This window comes from Triticum dicoccoides, chromosome 6A (genome assembly GCF_002162155.2).
Source record: "Triticum dicoccoides isolate Atlit2015 ecotype Zavitan chromosome 6A, WEW_v2.0, whole genome shotgun sequence".
Classification (NCBI taxonomy): Eukaryota; Viridiplantae; Streptophyta; class Magnoliopsida; order Poales; family Poaceae; genus Triticum; species Triticum dicoccoides.
Genome location: NC_041390.1, coordinates 402,081,880 through 402,108,375, shown reverse-complemented (window position 1 = coordinate 402,108,375; position 26,496 = coordinate 402,081,880). Strand labels below are relative to the sequence as shown.

Sequence of the window (26,496 nt, the reverse complement as noted above, 5' to 3'; positions counted from 1 at the left end):
AAAATCATATAGTCTGGTTACGCTCCATCTTCACCACACAAAACATTTAAATCATGCACAACCCCGATGACAAGCCAAGCAATTGTTTCATACTTTTGGTGTTCTCAAACTTTTTCAATCTTCACACAATACATGAGCGTGAGCCATGGATATAGCACTATAAGTGCAATAGAATGGTGGTTGTGGAGAAGACAAAAAGGGAGAAGATAGTCTCACATCAACTAGGCGTATCAACGGGCTATGGAGATGCCCATCAATAGATATCAATGTGAGTGAGTAGGGATTGCCATGCAACGGATGCACTAGAGCTATAAGTATATGAAAGCTCAACAAAAGAAACTAAGTGGGTGTGCATCCAACTTGCTTGCTCATGAATACCTAGGGCATTTTGAGGAAGCCCATCATTGGAATATACAAGCCAAGTTCTATAATGGAAAATTTCCCACTAGTATTTGAAAGTGATAACATCGGAGACTCTCTATCATGAATATCATGGTGTTATTTTGAAGCACAAGTGTGGTAAAAGGATAGTAACATTGTCCCTTCTCTCTTTTTCTCTCATTTTTTTATTTGGGCCTTTTCTCTCTTTTTTTATGGCCTCTTTTCTTTCTCTTCCTTTTTTTGTCCGGAGTCTCATCCCAACTTGTGGGGGAATCATAGTCTCCATCATCCTTTCCTCACTGGGACAATGCTCTAATAATGATGATCATCACACTTTTATTTTTCTTACAACTCAAAAATTACAACTCGATACTTAGAACAAAATATGACTCTATATGAATATCTCCGGCGGTGTACCGGGATATGCAATGAATCAAGAGTGACACGTATTAAAGAATTATGAATGGTGGCTTTGCCACAAATATGATGTCAACTACATGATCATGCTAAGCAATATGACAATGATGGAGTGTGTCATAATAAACGGAACGGTGGAAAGTTGCATGGCAATATATCTTGGAATGGCTATGGAAATGCCATAATAGGTAGGTATGGTGGCTGTTTTGAGGAAGGTATATGGTGGGTGTATGATACCGACGAAAGGTGCAGGGTATTGGAGAGGCTAGCAAAGGTGGAAGGGTGAGAAAAGTGTGTATAATCCATGGACTCAACATTAGTCATAAAGGACTCATATACTTATTGCAAAAATCTACAAGTTATCAAAACAAAGTATTACGCGCATGCTCCTAGGGGATAGATTGGTAGGAAAAGACCATCGCTCGTCCCCAACCGCCACTCATAAGGAAGACAATCAAAAAATAAATCATGCTCCGACTTTATCACATAATGGTTCACCATACATGCATGCTACGGGAATCACAAACTTTAACACAAGTATTTCTCAAATTCACAACTACTCCCTCCGTCCCAAAATTCTTGTCTTAGATTTATCTAGATACAAATGTATCTAATACTAAAACGTGACTTCATACATCCGTATTTAGACAAATTTAAGACAAGAATTTTGGGACGGAGGGAGTACTCAACTAGCATAACTCTAATATCACCATCCTCATATCTCAAAACAATCATCAAGCATCAAACTTCTCATAGCATTCAACACACCCATAAGAAAGTTCTTTTACTATTCTTGAATTCCAAACATATTAGGATTATTTAAGCAAATTACCGTGCTATTTAAGACTCTCAAAATAATCTTAGTGAAGCATGAGAGATCAATAGTTTCTATAAAACAAATCCACCACCGTGCTCTAAAAGATATAAGTAAAGTACTAGAGCAAAACTATATAAGTGATATAAGTGAAGCACATAAAGTATTCTAAAAAATTCCAAATCATGTTTGGCTCTCTCAAAAGGTGTGTACAGCAAGAATGATCGTGGTAAACTAAAAAGCAAAGACTCAAATAATACAAGACGCTCCAAGCAAAACACATATCATGTGGTGAATAAAAATATAGTTCCAAGTAAAGTTATCGATAGAAGTAGATGAAAAGAGGGGATGCCTTCCGGGGCATCCCCAAGCTTTGGCTTTTAGGTGTCCTTAGATTATCTTGGGGTGCCATGGGCATCCCCAAGCTTAGACTCTTGCCACTCCTTGTTCCATAATCCATCAAATCTTTACCCAAAACTTGAAAACTTCACAACACAAAACTTAGAGTAGAAAATCTCATGAACTCCGTTAATGAAAGAAAACAAAAGACCACTTCAAGGTACTGTAATAAACTCATTCTTTATTTATACTAGTTGACCCGTTGCGCCAAATGGCGCAGAGACCCGCTGAAGAGATGTTGTCGATGAAAATAGTTTCATGCTGCAAGAACCTTGAACTAAACCATAGTCTGGGAAAAGGGAAATTTTGAAAAATGGCCACTATGATGAGATAGTAAAGTTGGCATGGTTGTATTTTTTTTAGCAAGTTTGAAATGATGGTTATCATGATGAAAAATTTATACATGCATGTATTTCTTGGGATGATGAGAGAGTAAAGCTGGCTTGGCTATATTTTTTTAGCAAGTTTGAAAACATGCAGTATGATGAGAAAGCAAAGTTGGCTTGGTTGTATTTTTTAGCAAGTTTCAAAACACGGTTATCATAATGAAAAACTTGGGCATGCATATATTTCTTGGAAAAAAAGAGGGGGAAAGATAAGAAACCTAAGGAAAAAAGATATAATATAGCCGGTTTATCTTAAAGTAGTTGATTTATTTTAATAGCATAGAGTGAAAGCCGGAACAAAAAAATATTCGTTGAAAAATGAAGATAGAAGTGTTTTGAAATGTTGTCTCTCTCGATAAAAATCGGCTGTACCAATTATTGAGGCATATATGAATATAGTTTGTTTATTTTAATATACTTGGTTTACTTTAATAGCATAGAGTCAAAGTTGAAACAAAAAAACAGCCGTTGTTATGAAAAATTAAAATAGAAGTGTATTGAAAAGGTTGTGTCTCTCAATAAAAAACGGTTGTGAGCCACAATTCCTTTCTAATGGAAGCAGGTAATGTGATCTATGAGATTGTAATAGTGGAAAGACCATTATCAATATTTTTATTATTCTTATAACTATAAACAAGGAGACCACTACCATCTGAATTCATACATGCACCTGCCATAAAACCAGTATATTGCACAAACACTCGCAAATTGTCATAGGCTTTCTGTAACAATGTAACCACTGTAATTTCTTCAGCGATGACAAGAGCTGGTAGAATGATGGTTGCTTGCTTGGATCGCTGCACCAAAGATCGTTGAGGTCATAGTTAGTGAGGCAAGTAGCAGAAAAGAAGAGGAAATAAAAATTGAGAACAGCGGCATATTATTTAAGAAATGATATGTCATCTTACTTGTCCCGACATGAAGATATTATGCTAGCCACCAGTGGAATGACCTCTTTGGGAATACCTAGTCGTTTGTTCTGGAACCCAACTGCTCCAAAAACTTGCATTAGATTCAGCCCGCTTGAAAGTACAACCAACGTTGCTAATTCCCATAGGATTACTCACATAGGGGCAGAAGCTCTTTCTCTAACATGCAAGCAGAATGAACATACGAATCTACGTACAATAAGTTTCTATAATATAAGCAGCTTGTTGTGTTACCACCTAGACAAAAGCACCTGAGTGGACCGGTCAAAACGCTGGATAGGGGCCACATCTAGCACACGCTTTTCACATATCATTTGAACTTTGGTGGATCCTGGATGAACGGCTTCTTGGAGACTGAATTCGGGTGGACTCCTAGATCTCCAGTATAGATATTAATCCAGAAAATTGTCCTATGGAAAATACAAAAATATAAGAACCATGAGCTGAAAGCATGCTTGTAATTAGAACAACAACCTACATGTAATCCGTCAGGGAGAATGATACTGCAAAAAAGGTTAAATCTCTTATACTGAAAACCGTGCAAAGGAGTGCCCCACTATAATAATGTAAATTTCCTGGGATGTATATTTAATAGCTAAATTTTGTTCAAATATCTGGGAATATTAATCATAAAGCCGAAGAATGCATGAAACAGTAGACCAAATATATCTACCATAAGACACTGAAAAAGATATCATTTGGATCTATTTTGTCAACAAAATTGACATACACAATAACCATGACAATCCTGCACAAAGGATGGTATACACCAGAATACTTTCACTCATAAATTCTATCTAAAAGCTAAGGTTTATTCTTAGATGCAAATATACTATCAACTCATAAAGCTGAGATACCCCTTCGGACCAGATCACCTAAGTTGGCACTAATATCAACTTTTACTTTGCAATAATAAGAAGATCTTCATACTTTCCTCTGTCCCAAATCTAATAGGTTTACAACCCTGATATATGACATTGGCTACTGTCATGTTGCATTTAAAAAGAACAAGGAAAAAAGGCACAACAACCATGTTTTATTACCCAATTTCAGTAACCATAAACTCTGTGCCTAGCAGCAAAGATCTCATAAATGCACATACACATGATCACAAATTGTATCATCTAAATGCAAGAACAAAGTGGAGGAAAGAGAGAGGATTTAGAGGCAAACCTGAACTTCCTCGAGCACCTTGCTCCTGCTGCTCTAGTCGGAGACCCTCCCTCAACCGCCAATCACATCCGCAACCGCCGCTGAAATGTAATGAAGGCCTCCCATGAAAGGAAATTAATATCTATATATGAGAAATCAGATGAGAATATGCGGAGTAACCAACAGTCATTTTTAGCATCGCTATGATACTGGATAATGTTGGCCTCTGGCAGCACGATGCATCACAATCATATGTCGAGACACAAAGGTAAGTAGTAGATAATTTTATACCCCAGTGCAGACTATGCGTTCTTCCTGAATGGAACACAGAAAACCTGAATTGGAATTTTTAGAAGTTCTCTAAAACTACATGTCATCAATGAGTAAAGTATCCTATGCCTAGTACCTATGTACGTAACAAATTCACATCTCCATTGTCCAGAATTCAACAGCCATCAAAATATAAACAACCTTGAGAAGCATTGCACTGCCCCTTCTTACATAGACCATGCAAACTAACAAGGATGTCCCTTCAACCACATATAACACAAGCATAAAGCAAAGAATATTAAACTGCGACTTCAACTATAGATAACACAAGCACCATTGTGTTGTCTAGCATAAACAACATGGAGCCCATAGCAGCAGCGTACGATCTGCGATTTACATTTATACTCAGTACTGTTAGCAAAACAAACCACCTTTCGTTTATTAAATCATGATTTTCTCACCATGAATCATAGTAAATTATATATACATAATTTTCAGTCATGGTTGGTTTCTGTGCCTAAAATAGGTATGTAAATTGGTGCATGGGTACAAATAGTGGCAAGTATCGCTCACGGATAACAATCTACTCAAACTGAATTGAAACCGGACAAATAATGCAACCAGACAACCAGGTATAAAACTGGCACATATGTGTACAGACAACTATTTCATTGGCCTTTCCTCGAATTTGTACCTATTCATCTGTGCTTATGTTTAAAGATCTAGCATCCATCCGCTGTAACATCAAGAAATTGCACATGTATCTTTCTCTCCACTCTTTTCACAAAATTGGTTGCTTTAAACATAAAAATTGTTGGCAATACATACATGATTATATTTTTTCCAAATAATTAACTCACATGTCAGCACAAAAAATATTCGTTGGTATGAAAAATGAAGATATAAGTGTTTTGAAATGTTGTCTCTCTCGATAAAAATCGGCTGTACCAATTACTGAGGCATATATGAATATAGTTGGTTTATTTTAATATACTTGGTTTACTTTAATAGCATAGAGTCAAAGTTGCAACAAAAAAACAGCCGTTGTTATGAAAAATTAAAATAGAAGTGTATTGAAAAGGTTGTGTCTCTCAATAAAAAACAAGACTGAGAATAGTAAGGCGGATAAATTAAGAATGACAAGTAAACCAAGAGATGAAAAGATTGAAAACCACATATAGTCAAAAGACCGAAACCCACATGAGTAAAAAAGTACTTGTTTGGAAACTAAACCTGAAGTACTGAGACTAAAAACAAGACTATTTAATTAAATGAAAGTATGAAACTACTGAACTATTGAAATACCAAAAACATTGTCCAACTAAATCATGTAAAGACTAAAAACTGAAAAAAGCATAAATTAGCCTAACTAACAAAGTGGAAAAGTCTGATCTACGAAAGAGATAAACTATCAAGAATCATAGGGGTCTATTGAGATGGACTAAAATACTGGCAAATGATGCAAGCACAATGACTAAATAAAGGAACAAAAAACTGAAGGAACAAAGAGAAATGAACAAAAACTAAACCTAATCAATCAACTGAATGTGACATGAGTGATTTAACTGATGGACAGAATGTACTGCTTACTCTACTACATAATGAACAAACACTGAACAACTTAAAGAAACATGATTGAAATGAAACTATGATTTTCCTAACGGGTGCAGGTATGCGACAAATGAAACGTGACTGCACCTAAATATCAAAACTACAAAAGAAAACATTAAACACTTAAAAGAATGACAGAGGATACATAGAAAATACGAAACACACCCGTGGAGATTACAAAAGTACTCAACAAAGAGAAACATAAAAACTAATTCCAGAGATCACACACACACAGAGTACTGTCTCTGTGGCGAAACATGTGCATCAGCGGAGAAACAATAGTCCAACATTTACACGCCTCGCGGGCTGCAAAAATGCAGGATGCAATTCAATGCTAATGCAAAAGTGTCAGGCAACATGCAATGCTGGAATTTGCGAATCATTATCTAACTAAGCAACTTCGAGCTAGACAGAAGAAACACATAATGGATGATGAGAAAACACTACCCACTACCACGCCTAACTCTCACATGAGTATGGTGGGACTCTCCTTATCAAGAGAATAGTCGTGTCGTCTAAATAGTGAGTTGCCTACCACAATTTGTATATATGCATTTGTACATGTGATATGCTAAACAGAACATCATAGAGTTAAAACCATTGAGCTGGTCCAGACATTAGCATTGCCAATAAAAATACTTTACCTACCATCAGATCACTTCATGTGGTTTGTGCGTTTAGTCCTGAGGCCATATCCATCTCCCCTCAACATACAAAAAGCAAAATATCTAACAAAAGGGAAAGCAACAAAAAAACTTCTCTATTGGTTAAAATACTGAGCTAGGCAAGTTGAATAGTTAAGGCATTGCCATGTGTTCATTGTCAAATAATCAATGTTTTAGCACACGATACACAATAACGAACTGCATGCATCTCATAGCTACATAGAGGAAATCCGGATCATGGCTGCTCAGTTCGAAGTGGATATTAACAAACAGAAAAAGGAGAAGTTATCACAGCATCTGTCAAGCTGCAACATTAGCTTGCTAATATTTATTAGGTATGCAACACATAACATACTTTAAGCCTCAAGCCATCAACAATTCCAGGTCCAGGAATTATATGAGCATGAATAATACCAAGTATATTGCTCTCATGTGTAGAATATTCATCTTGAAAGGAAAAAACTAAGCATACTGCGCGAATATGCAAATAGAATGGAAGGATAGGGAATAACACATTTCTCACCATTCATCTTGCATAATGAATGTGTTTTCAATGTCAGCAAACTTGCGGTTCTCGAAGATCAAAAGGTTGCGCTTCTCGAAGATCAAAAGGTTGCGCTTCTCAGCAATCTTCAAAAAGAGTTCATAAGATCCCATTATATAAAGGATGTTGAATTTGCATATTCAATAGTGAACAACTCTGGTAACTAAATAAAGCAGGCATCTACCCATAATCATAAGAGAATTACATCCTGTACTTGCTAAACTGATCCTTCTCCTAGTAGTTGGCGTCCTCCCCCTCCATAAATATGGCAGAAATCATCCATCAACAGAGCTTAAAACAGGATGGAAGGTGAAAAAAGCTCGTCAAGTTGAACCCACAAGCATGGACGCTATACGATATTAGAAGAAAAAGCATGGAAAATGTCATAGCTAGTAGAGCAGGAGCATTGCTACTCAAACCTAAAAAAATTGAGGATTGCAACTCAGATCTAATAAAAAGTTCACATCATTGAAGTTCATATGAACATCAATTCACTGTAACTACCTTTCTGGGCGGGTCACCTCCCTCTCATGTAAACCGCAGCCACCGCCCAGCGCCGCCGCCTTCCTCTTCTCTCCTGAGCACTTGCCACCGACCTCCGTGCCCTCGCCTCTCGCCTCCGGCCTCAGTGCGAACATCAATTCACTGTAACTACCTTTCTGGGCGGGTTGGTGGACGGAGCAGATGGCTTCGGTGGAATGAATTTGACAAATGAATCAACCTTCCTCTAGAAATAAGGAAGGAAGTTTCGTTCATTCATTTGAAAAACAGCAGCAGCAGTGTATGTAGCGTCTTGATCCATGGAAGAAGGTGGGGGAGCAGGAAGGGACCTTGTGCGTGGGGTAGTCGTGGCCGTGGTCGGGCTGGACGGCGTCTCCGAAGAGCTCGTCCATGGAAGGTAGGAAGGAGCTGCTGCAGGTCGCCTGCTGCTGCTACAGACTGAATCAAACAGAAAAAGAAATCAGGGGTCCGATTCGATCTGATGTGAGAGAGGAGCGTAGTCAGGGAAAGGGAGAGCTCACCGTTGCCTGTAGGCTGTAGGTCGCCAACCACCCTAAAAAAATCGTCCGTTGCCTCCAGACTCCTCCTCCTCTCCCTGCAATCGCTGCCAACCCTCACCTCTCTCATCTCCTCCCTCAAGTTGACTCCTCCCTCCTTGTCCACGCACCCAACGCCCAACGCCCGTGCCCTCGCCCTCGCCTCCTGGAACAGCCATTGCCGCACCGTTGGCGCTCGGCCGCCCCGGGAGTAGCAGGCAGCGGCGGTGATGAGCGGGGATGAGGGAGGGGCTGTGGGGAACGAAGCGTGCGCAACACCCCGGCAGCGGCATGGCGACACGAACGGCGGCTTCCTCCCAGCGACGTGGTTGTAGGGGAGAGAGGAGGGAGGCAGAACGGCGGCGGCGGCGGCTAACGAGGATGGAGGAGGGAGGAGCGCGAGATGTGGGGCTTGGTGAGGCTAGGGTTTGTCCGGGTGGGGGCTGGGGCCTGGGGAGACGGGGTATTGGGTGCGGAGCGCGTGGTGGGGATTGGGCAAAACGGCCTGCGTGCGGAAACAGGCGACCCAGCCAACCAGCGTGCCACGCGAGCCAACTCGTCATTGGCCAGTGAAAAACGATCGTGAGGTGAAAACTGATTTAACCGCCGTGAAGATCCAACGGGTCATGCGTGTCCGAGAGCCAGATCCGACGGCCCACGAAGACCCAATCGGGGGAGCCTTCTGGAAGGGAGTTGGCTAGCCTCTTTTACCTTTTATATTGGTGTTAAATCTATAATATTCTAACTTCTCTATGGTTTATAAACTACTTTACTAGTCATAGATTCATCAAAATAAGCAAACTACACATGAAAAACAGAATCTGTCAAAAACAGAACAGTCTGTAGTAATCTGTAGCTAGAGCAAGATCTGGAACCCCAAAAATTCTAAAATAAATTGTTGTACGTGAGTAATTTATCTATTAATCATCTGCAAAAAGAATTAACTAAATATCACTTTCCAAATAAAAATGGCAGCAGTTCTCGTGAGCGCTAAAGTTTCTGTTTTTTACAGCAAGATATTAAGACTTTCTTCAAGTCTTTCCAACAGTTTTACTTGGCACAAACACTAATTAAACACAAAAACACAACCTAAACAGAGACTAAATAAATTATTTATTACTAAACAGGAGCAAAAGGCAAGGAATAAAAATAAAATTGGGTTGCCTCCCAACAAGCGCTATCGTTTAACGCCCCTAGTTAGGCATAAAAAGCAAGGATAGATCTAGGTATTGCCATCTTTGGTAGGCAATCCATAAATGGCCCTCATAATAGATTCATAAGGTAATTTAATTTTCTTTCCAGGAAAGTGTTCCATACATTTCCTTAACGGAAATTGGAATCTAATATTTTCTTCCTTCATATCAATAATTGCACCAATCGTTCTAAGGAAAGGTCTACCAAGAATAATAGGACATGAAGGATTGCAATCTATGTCAAGAACAAGAAAATCTATGGGCACATAATTCCTATTTGCAACAATAAGAACATCATTAATTTTTCCCATAGGTTTCTTAATAATGGAATCCGCAAGGTGCAAGTTTAGAGAGCAATCATCAAAATCACGGAAACCTAACAAATCGCACAAAGTCTTTGGAATCGTGGAAACACTAGCACCCAAATCACACAAAGCATAGCATTCATGATCTTTAATTTTAATAGTAGGTTCCCACTCATCATAAAGTTTTCTAGGGATAGAGACTTCTAATTCAAGTTTTTCTTCATAAGATTGCATCAAGGCATCAACGATATGTTTAGTGAATGTTTTATTTTGACTATAAGCGTGAGGAGAATTTAGCACGGATTGCAACAAGGAAATACAATCAATCAAAGAGCAATTTTAATAATTAAATTCCTTGAAATCCAAAATAGTGGGTTTAGCAACATCTAAGGTTTTAATTTCTTCAATCCCACTTTCATCAATTTTAGCATCAAAATCTAAAAACTCCGAATTCTTGGAACGTCTTCTAGGTAAAGGTGGATCATAATCAGTCCCATCATTATTAAGATTTATATTGCAAAACAAATATTTAATAGGGGACACATCAATAACTTTTAGATCTTCATCTTTATTTTCATAGGAACTACAACAACACGCTCTTATAAAGGCATCTTTCTTAGCACGCATCCTAGCTGTTCTTTCTTTACACTCATCAATGGAAATTATCATGGCTTTGAGAGACTCATTGATATCATGCTTAGGTGGAATAGATCTAAGTTTCAAAGAATCCACATCAAGAGAAATTCTATCAACGTTCCTAGCCAACTCATCAATCTTAAGCAATTTTTCTTCAATCAAAGCATTGAAATTCTTTTGTGAAGTAATAAATTATTTAATATTAGATTCAAAATCAGAGGGCTTCTTATTACAATTTCCATAAGAATTGTTGTAGGAATCACCATAATTATTAGAGGGATTACTAGGATAAGGCCTAGGATTAAAATTTCCTCTATACACGTTGTTACCAAAATTGTACCTACCAACAAAATTCACATCCATAGATTCATTATTATTCTCAATCAAAGTAGACAAGGGCATATCATTAGGATCAGAAGAAACACTCTTACTAGCAAATAATTTCATAAGTTCATCCATCTTTTCACTCAAGACATTAATTTCTTCTATCGCATGCACCTTTTTATTAGTAGATCTTTCAGTATGCCATTGAGAATAATTAACCATAATATTGTCTAGGAGTTTAGTAGCTTCTCCTAAAGTGATTTCAATATAAGTGCCTCCCGCGGCCGAATCTAAAAGATTTCTAGAAGCAAAATTCAATCCGGCATAAAAATCTTGTATAATCATCCATAGATTCAAACCATGAGTAGGGCAATTACGTATCACTAATTTCATCCTCTCCCATGCTTGTGCAACATGTTCATGATCAAGTTGCTTAAAATTCATAATATTGTTTCTAAGGGGGATAATCTTAGCGGGAGGAAAATACTTAGAGATAAAAGCATCTTTGCACTTATTCCATGAATCAATACTATTCTTAGGCAAAGACGAAAACCAAGCTTAGCACGATCTCTAAGCGAAAAAGGAAATAGCTTCAATTTAACAATATCGTTATCCATATCTTTCTTATTTTGCATATCACACAAATCAATAAAGCTATTTAGATGGGTAGCGGCATCTTCACTAGGAAGGCCGGAAAACGGATCTTTCATGACAAGATTCAGCAAAGCAGTATTAATTTCACAAGATTCAGGATCGGTAAGAGGAGCAATCAGAGTGCTAATAAGATCATTGTTGTTGGTATTGGTAAAGTCACGCAATTTAGTATTATCTTGAGCCATCGTGATAAGCAAGCAAACTAACACACAAGCAAACAAAAAGCAAGCGGGCAAAAAGAGGCAAATAGAGAAAGAGAGGGAGGATAGAGAAAGAGGGCGAATAAAACGGCAAGGGTGAAGTGGGGGAGAGAAAACAAGAGGCAAATGGCAATTAATGTAATGCGGGAGATAGGGATTGTGATGGGTACTTCGTATATTGACTTTTGCGTAGACTCCCCGGCAACGGTGCCAGAAATCCTTCTTGCTACCTCTTAAGCACTGTGTTGGTTTTCCACGAAGAGGAAGGGATGATGCAGCAAAGTAGCGTAAGTATTTCCCTCAGTTTTTGAGAACCAAGGTATCAATCCAGTAGGAGGCTACGCGCGAGTCCCTCGTACCTGCACAAAACAAATAAATCCTCGCAACCAACGCGATAAGGGGTTGTCAATCCCTACACGGCCACTTACGAGAGTGAGATCTGATAGATATGATAAGATAATATTTTTGGTATTTTTATGATAAAGATGCAAAGTAAAATAAAAGGGAAAGTAAAAAAGCAAAGGAAATTACTAAGTATTGGAAGATTAATATGATGAAGATAGACCCTGGGGGCATAGGTTTCACTAGTGGCTTCTCTCAAGAGCATAGGTATTCTACGGTGTGTGAACAAATTACTATTAAGAAATTGATAGAATTGAGCATAGTTATGAGAATATCTAGGTATGATCATGTATATAGGCATCACGTCCGAGAGAAGTAGACTAACTCCTTCCTGCATCTACTACTATTACTCCACTCATCGACCGCTATCCAGCATGCATCTAGAGTATTAAGTTAATGAAAACAGAGTAACGTCTTAAGCAAGATGACATGATGTAGAGGGATAAACTCATGCAATATGATGAAAACCCCATCTTGTTATCCTCGATGGCAACAATACAATACGTGCCTTGCTGCCCCTACTGTCACTGGGAAAGGACACCGCAAGATTGAACCCAAAGCTAAGCACTTCTCCCATTGCAAGAAAGATCAATCTAGTAGGCCAAACCAAACTGACAATTCGAAGAGACTTGCAAAGATAACCAATCATACATAAAAGAATTCAGAGAAGATTCAAATATTATTCATAGATAGACTTGATCATAAACCCACAATTCATCGATCTCAACAAACACACCGCAAAAAGAAGATTACATCGAATAGATCTCCACAAGAGAGGGGGAGAACATTGTATTGAGATCCAAAAAGAGAGAAGAAGCCATCTAGCTAATAACTATGGACCCGTAGGTCTGAGGTGAACTACTCACACTTCATCGGAGGGGCTATGGTGATGATGTAGAAGCCCTCCATGATCGATGCCCCCTCCGGCGGAGCTCCGGAACAGGCCCCAAGATGGGATCTCGTGGATACAGAAAGTTGCGGCGGTGGAATTAGGGTTTTGGCTCCGTATCTGATCGTTTTAGGGTACGTAGGTATATATAGGAGGAAGGAGTACGTCGGTGGAGCAACAGGGGGCCCACGAGGGTGGAGGGCACGCTTGGGGGTAAGCGCGCCCCCTACCTCGTGGCCTCCTCTGTTGTTTCTTGACGCAGGGTCCAAGTCTCCTGGGTCTTGTTCGTTGAGAAAATCACGTTCCCGAAGGTTTCATTCCGTTTGGACTCTGTTTGATATTCCTTTTCTTCGAAACCCTAAAATAGGCAAAAAAAACAGCAATTTTGGGCTGGGCCTCCGGTTAATAGGTTAGTCCCAAAAATAATATAAATTTGGATAATAAAGCCCAATAATGTCCAAAACAGTAGATAATATAGCATGGAGCAATAAAAAATTATAGATACGTTGGAGATGTATCAGGTCCTTGCCCTTGGGTGGACCCTTTGCTGCAATATCGATGGCCTTCATCTTCCCCCAGTATGTCTTGACTCGGGCAAAGACCATCCGTGCACCTTCAATGCATGCCGACCGCTTTGCAGCGCCGATACGTGGCACCGCATCAGTAAGCCGCTGCACCAAGCTGAAGTAGCTATTCGGAATAGGCTCAGTCAGCCACAGCCGAAGTATGATGTTCTTCATGGGAGAGCCAGACATCCTGTGAAGCTCGGCCCATTAGGACATCTGTTCATTCAGCAGCAAAGGGTGTTTTGATGCACTAAACTGTGACCAGAAAAGCCTCTCCGTTGCATATCCCTCTTGTGCCTGGTAAAACTGCGCCGCATTGGAAGAACTCTTTGGCAGGTCCAAAAACGCGTCTAGAGAGCTCCACACTTGGTTAAGCTGAGCATAATTCGGATCGCCGAACTTAGTCTGTAATAAAAAGGGCTTACCAGCCGCAATCTCCCCAGCTTGACGGATCTCCTCACGGGCCACTCTAGATTCAGACCGCGCTTCTTTCGCCTCTCGTAAGGCCTTGTCAAGATCAGCCATTTTGGCTTTATTCGCCTTCTCAAGGAATTCCCAGCGGCTAGTAGCATTCTTTAGTTCGAGCGCCATCGTGGATATTTTCCCCGCATCTTGGTGCCGAGCAGCTTGTTCGGCCTTTAACTCGGTCGATGCCTTTTCGGCAGCCGCATTACTAAACCGGGCCTGCTCCTTGGCCTAGGCCAGTTCCGCCCGAAGAATCTCAACGGCGGCGGCACCATCTGCAGCCATATATATCCCAGCATGCAATTTTCAGCGTCACGCTTATATTGCAAACACGTATGTGTAAGGACTGATCCGAATACATACCTTGCGACTCATCAAGACGCCTATTGATTAACGCAATGTCATCCCCTGCCACATCAAGCTTCCGCTGCAGCTCGACAATATCCATATTCCGGGCAGTCAGGGGAGAAACAACCTGTGTTCCAATTAATCAGGTCAGTCCCTGGGCATTTCTTTTGATCCTCTGATTGCCTCCCTCGGGAAGCCAATCAGAGTCTCACGGGCTACTATCTATACACAGGTGTATTTTGTGCATAAAACACAATTGAACATATTACAGTACAAACCTTGAAACCTCTTAGTAGGCCCACAAAGGCCTCATTCAATCCGCGCTTCGTGAACAGGACCTTTTCAACCATCGTGCCCATCAAGGTACGATGTTCCTCTGAGACGGACGCCTGCTGCAGCATGTTCATCAGTATATCCGCCGCCTCTGGATCTCCGGAGGCTGCTGTAGAAGTACGGCCACCCTTTGAAGGGATCTGTTTATTCGTATTCGGCTGTAGACCTGATTGTTCGGGGCCTTCATTACTGGTCCCCGGACCCTGGGCCACCGAAGTGTCACCTTCGGGTAATATCTTCATCATCCCTCGCAACGCTTGTTGGTCGGGGGAGACCCTCCGCGACGACACCTCGAAGTCGTCCGCCCTATTGGGCGGAGAGGCCGGTGGAGGCGTCTCGCTTTCCATCATCTCTGGGAGAAGGTCCCCCGAGGAAGAGGATTGTTGAAGAAGACTGCGTGCCAAACTGCAAAAAAAATATATTCTAGGCATTACAAGAAAAAGAACGGGACATGTCTAAAACATCCTTGTTTACTTACGATTTGGCCTGAGGCTTCCCTCATCATGAGACTTCACATCGACATCGTCCAAGCCTGAGCCGCCCGGCAGAAGCATCTTGCCTCGCTTAGGATCCTTTTCCTCCCAATCTTCGGAGGTGGCCCTTTTCTTTCCATGGGGGGAAGAGGCGTTGACCTCCCCCTCATTTTTGTCTTTGGACGATGGGATCCTGATTCCTCCGGACACAATGTTTGATACACCTTCGGGATGGAGGCTGTATTTGGTCCTCTCTTCCTTGCCCCCCTTCACAAGCATCTGGTATGGTGCCAGGGCCAGCATCCTAGTCAAAACATGATTCGCTGGGCCTTCGGGTAGGGGGGCGAACACATAATTAGTTTCGCTTTCTTTATCCAGCCCTGGAAGAAGATAGTTTGCTCGGGACCATATTACAATATGTGTAACTACAAAGTGTTCGGAAGACAAGTGCTTACCAGGGTATCCGGACGGTTGCAGTCAAGGCCAGCATCCTCAGTAGTGTCCGGCCAATGTTTTCGCTTCCCGAAAAATAGCTTGCACATCCCTTCGTGCATAGTGCCTAAGAAATGTTGGAGGGTTCGTGGTCCTTCTGGATTAAGCTCCCACATGCGGCGAGACCTACGTTGACATGGCAGGATTCAGTGAACTAGCATCACTTGAATCACGTTGACAAGATCGATGTCTCTCTCAAGGAGGGTTCGGATGCGGCTCTGTAGAGTTTGCACTTTGTCAACCGATCCCCAGTCCATCCCCTTGTTAATCCATGATGCAAGCTGTGGCGGAGGGCCGGAACGGAACACGGGTATAGCTGCCCACTTGGTGCTATGGGGTTCCGTGACATAAAACCACTCTCGCTGCCATTGGTTGGAGGTTTCGATGAAAGAGCCTTTTTGCCAAAGAGTGTTGGTAAGCTTGCTCACTACAGCACCACCGCACTCCGCCTGTTCCCCGTCGGCTACCTTCGGCTTCACACTAAAAGTCTTGAGCCATAAGCCAAAGTGTGGGGGGATTCGGAGGAAGGCCTCGCATGTAATGATAAACGCCGAGATGTGGAGAAAAGAGTCTGGAGCTAGATGATGAAAATCTAGTCCGTAATAAAACATTAGCCCCCGGATGAAAGGGGTGAAGAGCGAACCCTAGCCCTCGAAGGAAGTGGGAGATGAATACGGCCCTCTCGCCAGATCTGGGGGTCAGAATAACCTGTCCTTGAGCGGGAAGCCTATGGTGGATCTCCGCGGTCAAGTATCTGGCCACCCGAAGCTTTGCAATATCCTCCTATGAAACGGAGGAAGCCACCCAATGACCTGGAGGGCTGGGTCCGGACATGATGGGGAGGCTTGAAGCAGTGAAGTCGAACCTTGGGTGCTAGAACTCGAGGTTGGGAAGGCTGAGGAGAGGTTTTGCATAAAAAAGACGGCCATTGGTTCCTTTATAAAGGCAGTGGGTATTGAACGCCTCCTCCTAAGCCTGAGAACCTACCAATTCCTAAGGAATCTTTCCCGCAGGACGGTTGGGTTACCCATGCTCGTATTGATGAGAATCCCACGATAAGGGGACAAGATCTCTGCTTCGACAGGACGTGCCAAAAAAAACCACGCCCCCAAACGTGGAACAGTGGGACGGGAAACAGTTCGAAATAATGACCGTGCAAGCGTGATGTCACATTACTAAAGTTGTCAGCAGATTGGATTCGTGAAATATTATACTCTCTACGGCTGCGTGTTGTAGATCCGGACACGTTTGTTTCATCTGAAGACTATCTTGGCGTTCGGAAGGGGGAACCCGCCTTGCAATGCTGAAGACAGATCTACGCGCCGGATACCTTGTCATTGAAGCCAGGTTCAGGGGCTACTGAGGGAGTCCTGGACTAAGGGGTCCTCGGGCATCCGGCCTGTTAACTATGGGTCGGACTGATGGGCTGTGAAGATACGAAGACTGAAGACTGCACCCATGTCCGGATGGGACTCTCCTTGGCGTGGAGGGCAAGCTTGGCGACCGAACATGTAGACTCCTTTCTTTGTAACCGACCTTGTGTAACCCTAGATCCTCCTGGTGTCTATATAAACCGGAGGACTTAGTCCGGAGAGGAGAGATTCATGACCATAGCCATACAAGCTAGACCTCTAGGGTTTAGCCATCACGATCTCGTGGTAGATCAACTCTTGTAATACTCATATTCATCAATATCAATCAAGCAGGACGTAGGGTATTACCTCCATAGAGAGGGCCCGAACCTGGGTAAGCATCATGTCCCCTGTCTCTTGTTACCATCGACCTCAGACACACAGTTCGGGACCCCCTACCTGAGATCCACTGGTTTTGACACCGACAGAGTGACTATGTGGGATGTTCATACGAATGGAAACGTTTAGCGGGGACTGACTGTGTGAGATGTACTTACGACCGGAAATGATTTCACCTGTATAATTGTATTTTTAGCACTACTGTACGTATAACTGTATTTCAGCATTCGCCGGACGCACACGACCTCATTTTGCCGAGTGTGTGTGCCGGGAGGGCATATCCCTGAAGGTTTCTGGGTCGTGTGGGAAGGACCCCCCTATCACCGTCACTCACTTGGCGACGGTTCCGAACGCCGTCGCGGAAAGGGGTTAAAAACCATTTGTATAGCATCGACGCATACTAGTGAGCTGCCGATGCCTGCATCATATCATTTCTTGCTTTGTCTTAACTGATTTTGCCGATGATACAGACAATTCCATATTATGTTAATGCTATTTCAAATTATATCTCTGAATTTACCAATATAAAATGGGACGGAATTGTCAGCACACTGACCATCATTGCTTATGTATTTGTGAAACTTGTTATATGTCTCTTTGTTTCTCTTTTAGAGTCATATCTCTTATGCCAGACAGAACTTTAGGGAAGATAGTGAGCCAAACCATCTTGAAGAGAGCGACATGACCCCAAGGTCATATCTTGATGAAGACAGTGAGATCAAGCTACTCACCAGCAGCTATGAGACAACCTCGGTGAAGTTGTTACCTCAATCAGTTCAAATTCTCCAGTCTGAACTTAAAGTGGAAAGACATGGTTTAGCTCAGGTTCGACTTGATATCAATTCTCTAATGAAGATCTCAGAGGACAGTCGTGCGTCCTTTCTTGCTACACAACTAGAGTTTGAGGATCTATCATTGAGACAACTGAGGTCTCACCAGCTTGTTCTACTGCTTGCGCTGCACCTCTGGGGCAGGGCTAATGTCTTTTGAACTATTTTGAAGTGTTGTTGGTTTTGTATATTCTTTTGACAGCGCATTTATATGCACTGGTGGAGAACTTTGATGCCTAGTGTATGTAATCCGTGGCCTGGTTACACTTTATTATCACCGATGGCGAACTTTGATGCCTAGTGGATGTAATATGCTGCAATTTCTTTATTGTATAGTCCAGGTTTATTCTTAGTCGGTATGTTGTAATTTAGGCTCTTCAATGGAGCTCAACATTGTCGGCCTGTTAGGCCGGCCGATAAATCACTATATATGGGCCGAAACATGGGCCTATAATCACCTTGGGCCATTAGTAGGCCTAAACATAAAGTAGTTTTCCGCCTTTAACAGGTCAAGTAAAATTCGGGCTTGTTGGGCCAGAAAATACCATGGGCTTTTAACAGGCTGAAAACTAGATTGGGCTAGAGTTGAGCCGAAAAATTCACGGGCCAACACAGGCTAAAACATACATAGGCTCATGTCTGGCCCAATAACATACGAGCAGTTAACAGGCCAAAATTTATCTCGAGCCTTGTTTGGCCGAATAAAATTATGGGTTGTTGCTACCTCTTGAGCACTGCGTTGGTTTTCCCTTGAAGAGGAAAGGGTCATGCAACAAAGTAGCGTAAGTATTTCCCTCGGTTTTTTAGAACCAAGGTATCAATCCAGTAGGAGGCTACGCGCGAGTCCCTCGCACCTGCACAAAACAAATAAATCCTCGCAACCAACGCAATAAGGGGTTGTCAATCCCTACACGGTCACTTACGAGAGTGAGATCTGATAGATATGATAAGATAATATTTTTGGTATTTTTATGATAAAGATGCAAAGTAAAATAAAAGGCAAAGTAAAAAAACAAAGTATGGGAAGATTAATATGATGAAGATAGACCCGGGGGCCATAGGTTTCACTAGTGGCTTCTCTCAAGAGCATAAGTATTTTTACGGTGGGTGAACAAATTACTATTGAGCAATTGACAAAATTGAGCATAGTTATGAGAATATCTAGGTATGATCATGTATATAGGCATCATGTCCAAGACAAGTAGACCGACTCCTGCCTGCATCTACTACTATTACTCCACACATCGATCGCTATCCAGCATGCATCTAGAGTATTAAGTTCATAAGAACAGAGTAACGCCTTAAGCAAGATGACATGATGTAGAGGGATAAACTCATGTAATATGATGAAAACCCCATCTTGTTATCCTCGATGGCAACAATACAATATGTGCCTTGTTGCCCCTACTGTCACTGGGAAAGGACACCGCAAGATTGAACCCAAAGCCAAGCACTTATCCCATTGCAAGAAAGATCAATCTAGTAGGCCAAACCAAACTGATAATTCGAAGAGACTTGGAAAGGTAACCAATCATACATAAAAGAATTCAGAGAAGATTCAAATATTGTTCATAGATAAACTTGATCATAAACCCACAATTCATCGATCTCAACAAACACACCGCAAAAAGAAGATTACATCGAATAGATCTCCACAAGAGAGGGGGAGAACTTTGTATTGAGATCCAAAAAGAGAGAAGAAGCCATCTAGCTAATAACTATGGACCCGTAGGTCTGAGGTAAACTACTCACATTTCATCGGAGAGGCTATGGTGTTGATGTAGAAGCCCTCTATGATCGATGCCCCCTCCGGCGGAGCTCCGGAACAGGCCCCAAGATGGGATCTCGTGGATAAAAAAAGTTACGGCGGTGGAATTAGTGTTTTGTCTCCGTCTCTGATCGTTTGGGGGTACGTAGGTATATATAGAGGAAGAAGTACATCGGTGGAGCAACAGGGGGCCCACAAGGGTGGAGGGCGCGCCTGGGGCGGTAGGCGTACCCCCCTACCTCGTGGCCTCCCTGTTGGTTGCTTGACGTAGGGTCCAAGTCTCGTGGATCATGTTTGGTGAGAAAATCACGTTCTGGAAGGTTTCATTCCGTTTGGACTCTGTTTGATATTCCTTTTCTTTGAAACCCTAAAATAGGCAAAAACAACAATTCCGGGCTAGGCCTCCGTTTAATAGGTTAGTCCCAAAAATAATATAGAAGTGGAAAATAAAGCCCAATAATGTCCAAAATAGTAGATAATATAGAATGGAGCAATCAAAACATATAGATACGTTGGAGACGTATCAGTTGTAAGCAACCCGGATTCAACGCGAGCTGTAATTAGGCCCAACTGTGTCATGGGCCATTAATAGGCTGATAGGCACGTTGGGCTGAAATTTATCCATGAAGACTGCGGGTCATTAAGAGGCCGAAAGTCACTTCTAACAAGAAATAGCCTAGTTGCAGCATGGGCCGTTAAATGGCCGAAAGTGAAACTGGTCCAACAACGGCCTAGGTTCACCAAGGGCCGCTAACACACTAAAACGATTATCGGGCTGAACTATTAAACAGGCCTTTATCAGACAAAAATACAAACCTGACTTACAATGGACCCAAAAGCACAGTGACCAGTTAACGGGCCAGATCTGATATGGGTTGTAATTTAGCCCAAAACACGATAGGCTATGAACGGGCCAGATCTGATATGGGCCGTGATTTGACCTAAAGCATGGTAGAGTGTTAACGGGCTACCCCACTAGTGTTTGACAAAATATTGTGTTTCTTTGGCTGGGCCGGCCTTTTTACCTTAAATGGGCCACTGTTGGGCTGTGCCATATGTCGACGTATCATACGTGTGTTCCGTCCATTTTATGGATGACATATGTCCCAACGTTGAGTTGACACGTGGATCCTCCGGCGAATGAGAAATTTACACATGAAAATCACCATTGGTTCGGGCTGTTAGCGGGTTATCGGATCCAAAACCAGACTCAATAGCTTAACGGCAACCCGTTAAGGTGGATGCCCGATATGTCTCCGTCGTATCTACTTTTCCTAATGCTTTTCCTATCATTTTGGACTCTAATTTACATGATTTGAATGAAACTAACCCGGAATGACGTTGTTTTCAGCAGAACTAGCATGGTGTTGTTTTTGTGCATAAATAAAAGTTCTCGGAATGGCAAGAAACTTTTTGGAGATTTTTTATGAAATAAAAGGAAATACTGGAGCCAAGAACCATCGGAGGGGGCCCCTAGGTGACAACAACCTACCAGGGTGCCCCCCTCCTGGCGCCCCCAGGTGGGTTGTGCCCACCTGGTGGCCCCACAGACCTTGATTCCAACTCTATAAAATCCTATTTTTGAGAAAAAAATCAAGGAGGAGGAATTATCGCGTTTCACGAGACGGAGTCGTTGCACCTCCTGTTATTCATCGGGAGGCCAGATCTGGAGTCCGTTTGGGGCTCCGGAGAGGGGGATCTTCAATCTTCGCCATCACCAACCTTCTCCATCGCCAATTCCATGATGCTCCCCGCCGGGAGTGAGTAATTCCTTCGTAGGCTCACTGGTCGATGAGGAGTTGGATGAGATTCATCATGTAATCGAGTTAGTTTTGCTAGGGCTTGATCCCTAGCATCCATTATGTTCTGAGACTGATGTTGATATGACTTTGTCGTGCTTAATGCTTGTCACTTTGGGCCCAGTGCCATGATTTTAGATCCGAACCATTTATGTTATAACCATTTTATCTATGTTCTAGATCCGATCTTACAAATTATAGTCACCTATTATGTGTTATGATCCGTAAACCCCGGAGAGACAGTAGTCAGGATACTTTCCGATGATGACCGTTGTTTGAGGAGTTCATGTATTCACTATGTGCTAATGCTTTGTTCTGGTTCTCTATTAAAAGGAGGCCTTAATATCCCTTAGTTTCCATGTGGACCCCGCTGCCACGGGAGGGTAGGACAAAAGATGTCATGCAAATTCTTTCCATAAACACGTATGACTATTTACGGAATACATGCCTACATTATATTTATGAACTAGAGCTAGGGTCGTATCGCCCTAAGTTATGACTGTTATATGATGAATATCATCCAACGAATCCACTGATCTAATGCCTACGAATTTCTCTTATATTGTTCTTGCTAAGTTACTAATGTTACTGTTACTGTTACACTTGCTACAAAATCATTGCTATCATTGTTACCGTTACTATTGTTGTTGCTACTACTATCAAAGCTATCATACTACTTTGCTACTGATCACTTTGCTGCAGATAATTAATCTCCAGGTGTAGTTTAATTGACAAATTAGCTGGTAATAGTTGCAAATATTCTTTGGCTCCCCTTCTATCAAATCAATAAATTTGGGTTGAATACTCTACCCTCGAAAACTGTTGTGATCCCCTATACTTGTGGGTTATCAAGACCTTTTTTTGGCGCCGTTACCGGGGAGCATAGCTATATTTATTGAGTCACTTGGGATTATTATCAATTTATCACTATGAAGAATCTAAAAGATACCAAGACTAAGATATTTCCTTCTAAGACAAGGGGAGGTAAGGAACTGCCATCTAGCTCTCCACTTGATTCACCTTCTATTTTGAGTAAACTTGCAACACCACCACATGCTATTAATTCTGATATGTCGCAAGTTATTGATGATGCTACTTCTGCTATGGGTAATTCTTATGATGATGCTAGTACCTTGCTTGATGATGGTGTGCCACTAGGCGATTTTCTTGATGAACAAATTGCTAGAGGTAAAGAGAATGAAATTACTGAAACTGACGAAATACCCGAATCTGAAAATCTTGAAACACCTATTAGGCCTAGTACTCCTAGATATGAATTGCCTAAGATATCGGAAGGTTATGTTATGGATGAGGAGACAACTAGAGGCTTTCTTGCTTTCAATGATAGGAATGATCTTAAGAAATTATTATGCAAACTGAAAGAACAATCTTTGAATGCTAGAATGAAATGTGATCCTAAGTTTGCTACTTCACCTACCTTTGTTGATGATAAGGATTATGAATTATATGTCGACCCAAAGTTGATTGCTTTGGTTGAATCTGATCCTTTCTATGGTTATGAAACTGAAACTATTGTTGCACACCTTACTAAGTTGAATGACATAGCCACCCTATTTTCTCATGATGAGAAAATTCGATTATACTCTCAAATTATTTCCGTTCTCATTAGAGGGTGATGCTAAGACTTGGTACAATACTCTTGCTCCTGGTTGTGTGCATAGTCCCCAGGATATGATTCATTACTTCTCCGGGAAAAAATCCTACTCATAAGAAACAAGCTGCCTTACAACAAATATTTAACTTTGTGCAAATTGAAGAAGAGAGTCTCCCACAAGCTTCGGGAGGCTTATCCACTTGCTGAATTCTTTGCCTCACCATCCTCTTAAGAAAAATGAAATACTTGATATCGTTTATAATGGACCAACCGATGCTTCTAGGGACTTCCTAGATAGTTGTGTCAGTTGTGTTTTCAGGGAATGAACTGTTGAACAAGCTGAGGAACTGTAACATCCCAAAATTCTAAATTTTGGAATGTTATAATAAATAGATAGATTTGATTGATTGTTTGATTGATTGTCTGAAAGTGAGTGAGTTCGAAACTTTTGAAAGTTAAATGAGAGGGAATAAAAGGACTTTCCCAAACTTTCATATTTGCTTTTTGATCTCCGTGAATTCAAATTCTTTTCAAATACAAAACCCTTGAGTGAAGATGATATGACTTCTTCCATTTAAAAATGAAAAGGGTGTTTGAAAAATATTTGAATTCCATTGGGAAATATTTTCCAATTCAGAAACTTTATGCAACTCAATGATTTTCACGAGAGAAGATAAAATGACTTCTTCAAATTATGAAATATGAGTTGGGAGTTTCAAAGGATCAATTTCAAGTCCTTTTGGAATTAATTTTCAATTTGGATTTATTTGAGTTTTATTCAAATTATTTTCCTCCAAAAATAAAATACATGGAAAATAGGGTAACATGATTCCCTACAATAGAAAATTGGAGAGAAATTAATTTGAAATCATTTTGGTATTTTTGTTAATTTTGAAATAGGGTAACATGATTCCCTACAATATAATATTTCTGTTTATTTTGTTTTACTTTAGTTTGTGCGGATAAATGTTAAAAAAAAACCTTCGCCAACTGGGCCGGCCCAGCTAGCCAGCCAGGCCACGGCCCAGCCGGCCCACGCCGCTCGTCCCCGAGCTCGGGACGAAGTCCCGAGCCAGCACGCCGCCGCGCCGCCATGGGAGGTCGTGCCCGCCCCGGCCTCCTCCTACCCCTTCCCCAAGTCGCGCCTCCCCTCCCCACCTATAAAGGGCGCCGCCCCGGGCCCCGTCTCTCCTCTCCTCGCCGCGCCCCGTGTTCGCCGCGCCCCGCCGCATCTTGCCGCCGCCGGCGCCTCGCTGCTCCTCGACGCCACCGCTGCTCCACCACCGCGCCGCCTCTCTCCGCCGCAACCGCCGCCGTTGCCGCCTCGCCGGAGAGCTACCGGGAAACCGCCACCGCCGCTGATTTATTTTGGCCGAGCCGGTAAAAGCCACCGTTTTTCTTTCGGTTTTATAAAACCTAACCCTAGATCGGTTTTTTATAGAAAACCAGATCTGTTTTTTTGTTTAGTTATGTAGTGAACGTTTACTGTTTAACCCTTCACAGCGAACAAATTTGTTCGTTAGCATTGGGTAACGAACGTTCATTATTTAGTCTTTTCCTTTTTTTAATTACAGCTAGGGACCCATCCGTGAATATTTTTCTTTACAGATCAGCCCCTGGTTTTTCAAACGACTATAACTTTTTACTTGTTAGTCCAAATCCAACGAAACCAACGTCCACTTCTTCGTTATGATCTCCTCTATCCAGTAATCCAACTCAAACATGTTTCTGAAAAGTTTAAAATTTGAATTAGAGCAGATTTGAATTCAAACTTCGTTTGATCATAACTTGAGTTTCGTAGCTCCGTTTGAGTTGATTATTTTTGCAAATCGAAGCTCTTGACCTAAACATTCTAATAAGGCCAAATTCACATAATTTTGGTACTGTTAGAAATTGTTTTATGTTGCAAGAGTTATTTGCTTGGTTTTGATGTTTCCGAATCGTCTTCTTCGTTCTTTCTGATCTTTTGAGTGATTGCTTATGTGTGGTTACTATTGCTTGCTTACGATAGATTGACCGGAGTGTGACGAGTAGAGCTATCAAGAGTTTTGAGTGCGAATCATCTTCATCAACATTGTAGGCAAGTTCACACTTTGATCATACCTTTTCTACAACCCAGTTTTATTGCATTAGATCAATCCTCACACATTGCATGATTAGGATCTAATTAAATTGTGGGATGGGAAGTAGATGAGGTAGTACCTATTACCTGTTTATTATCAAACCTTTGGGAGTTACTTCTACGTTTTCTTATTATGCCATGCTATGCTAGTAGACGTGGATTGGGTGAGTGATATCCATGACAGATGTGAGATTGTTAATTAATGGTTTATCTAAGGTGGCAACCTAACACACATCTGGGTGGATCATGAGATTATTCATACTAGAAACTTCCGTGTGCAGCCACAAGCCATTATGGGCTCTAGCATAGTTAACTAAGTTGTGCGAACTCTTACAGTGGTAGACTAGCAGATGTAGGGGATGTAGGTGGTACGGTCTACCCGATCGTAAGGTGCTAGCGCTTCTGAAAGACTATGTCTCGGTCATCCGTTTCTCAAACACCATGTAGTGCGAGAAATCCAACGAAGGCGATCGAGTCTTGTGGGGAAAAGTGCGCAAACCTCTGTAGAGTGTATAAACTAATCATGATTAGCCGTGTCCCCGGTTATGGACATCTTGAGTATCTAGTTCTTGGATTATCCTATTGATCTCATCATGTTACTTTAAATGAATATTGTTGGGTTTAATGATGTTACTTAATTGGGATTGAGAATGCTGTCAACCATTCTCGATGTTCAACAACCACCATGATAGTTAAATAAATTTATTCCTTTGCAGTAGGGAAAAA

General features: G+C 41.6%; 1 long non-coding RNA gene across 8 annotated transcripts; it reads right to left on the bottom strand.

The window, feature by feature from the left end:
- Nucleotides 1–2,977: 2,977 nt before the first annotated feature.
- LOC119317024 lies at nucleotides 2,978–9,062 on the bottom strand. Of its 8 annotated transcripts, none has more exons than XR_005153476.1 (8): nucleotides 8,591–9,062; nucleotides 8,399–8,507; nucleotides 8,073–8,295; nucleotides 7,753–7,859; nucleotides 4,500–7,654; nucleotides 3,564–3,736; nucleotides 3,306–3,387; nucleotides 2,978–3,194 (listed from the first exon to the last, which is right to left on the bottom strand). It is a non-coding gene; the product is annotated as an uncharacterized LOC119317024 (long non-coding RNA). The 8 variants fall into 8 exon arrangements; XR_005153474.1 differs by having other exon boundaries at nucleotides 3,578–3,736; XR_005153479.1 differs by having other exon boundaries at nucleotides 3,306–3,736; nucleotides 4,500–4,579; nucleotides 7,008–7,654.
- Between the last annotated feature and the right edge of the window lie 17,434 nt (nucleotides 9,063–26,496).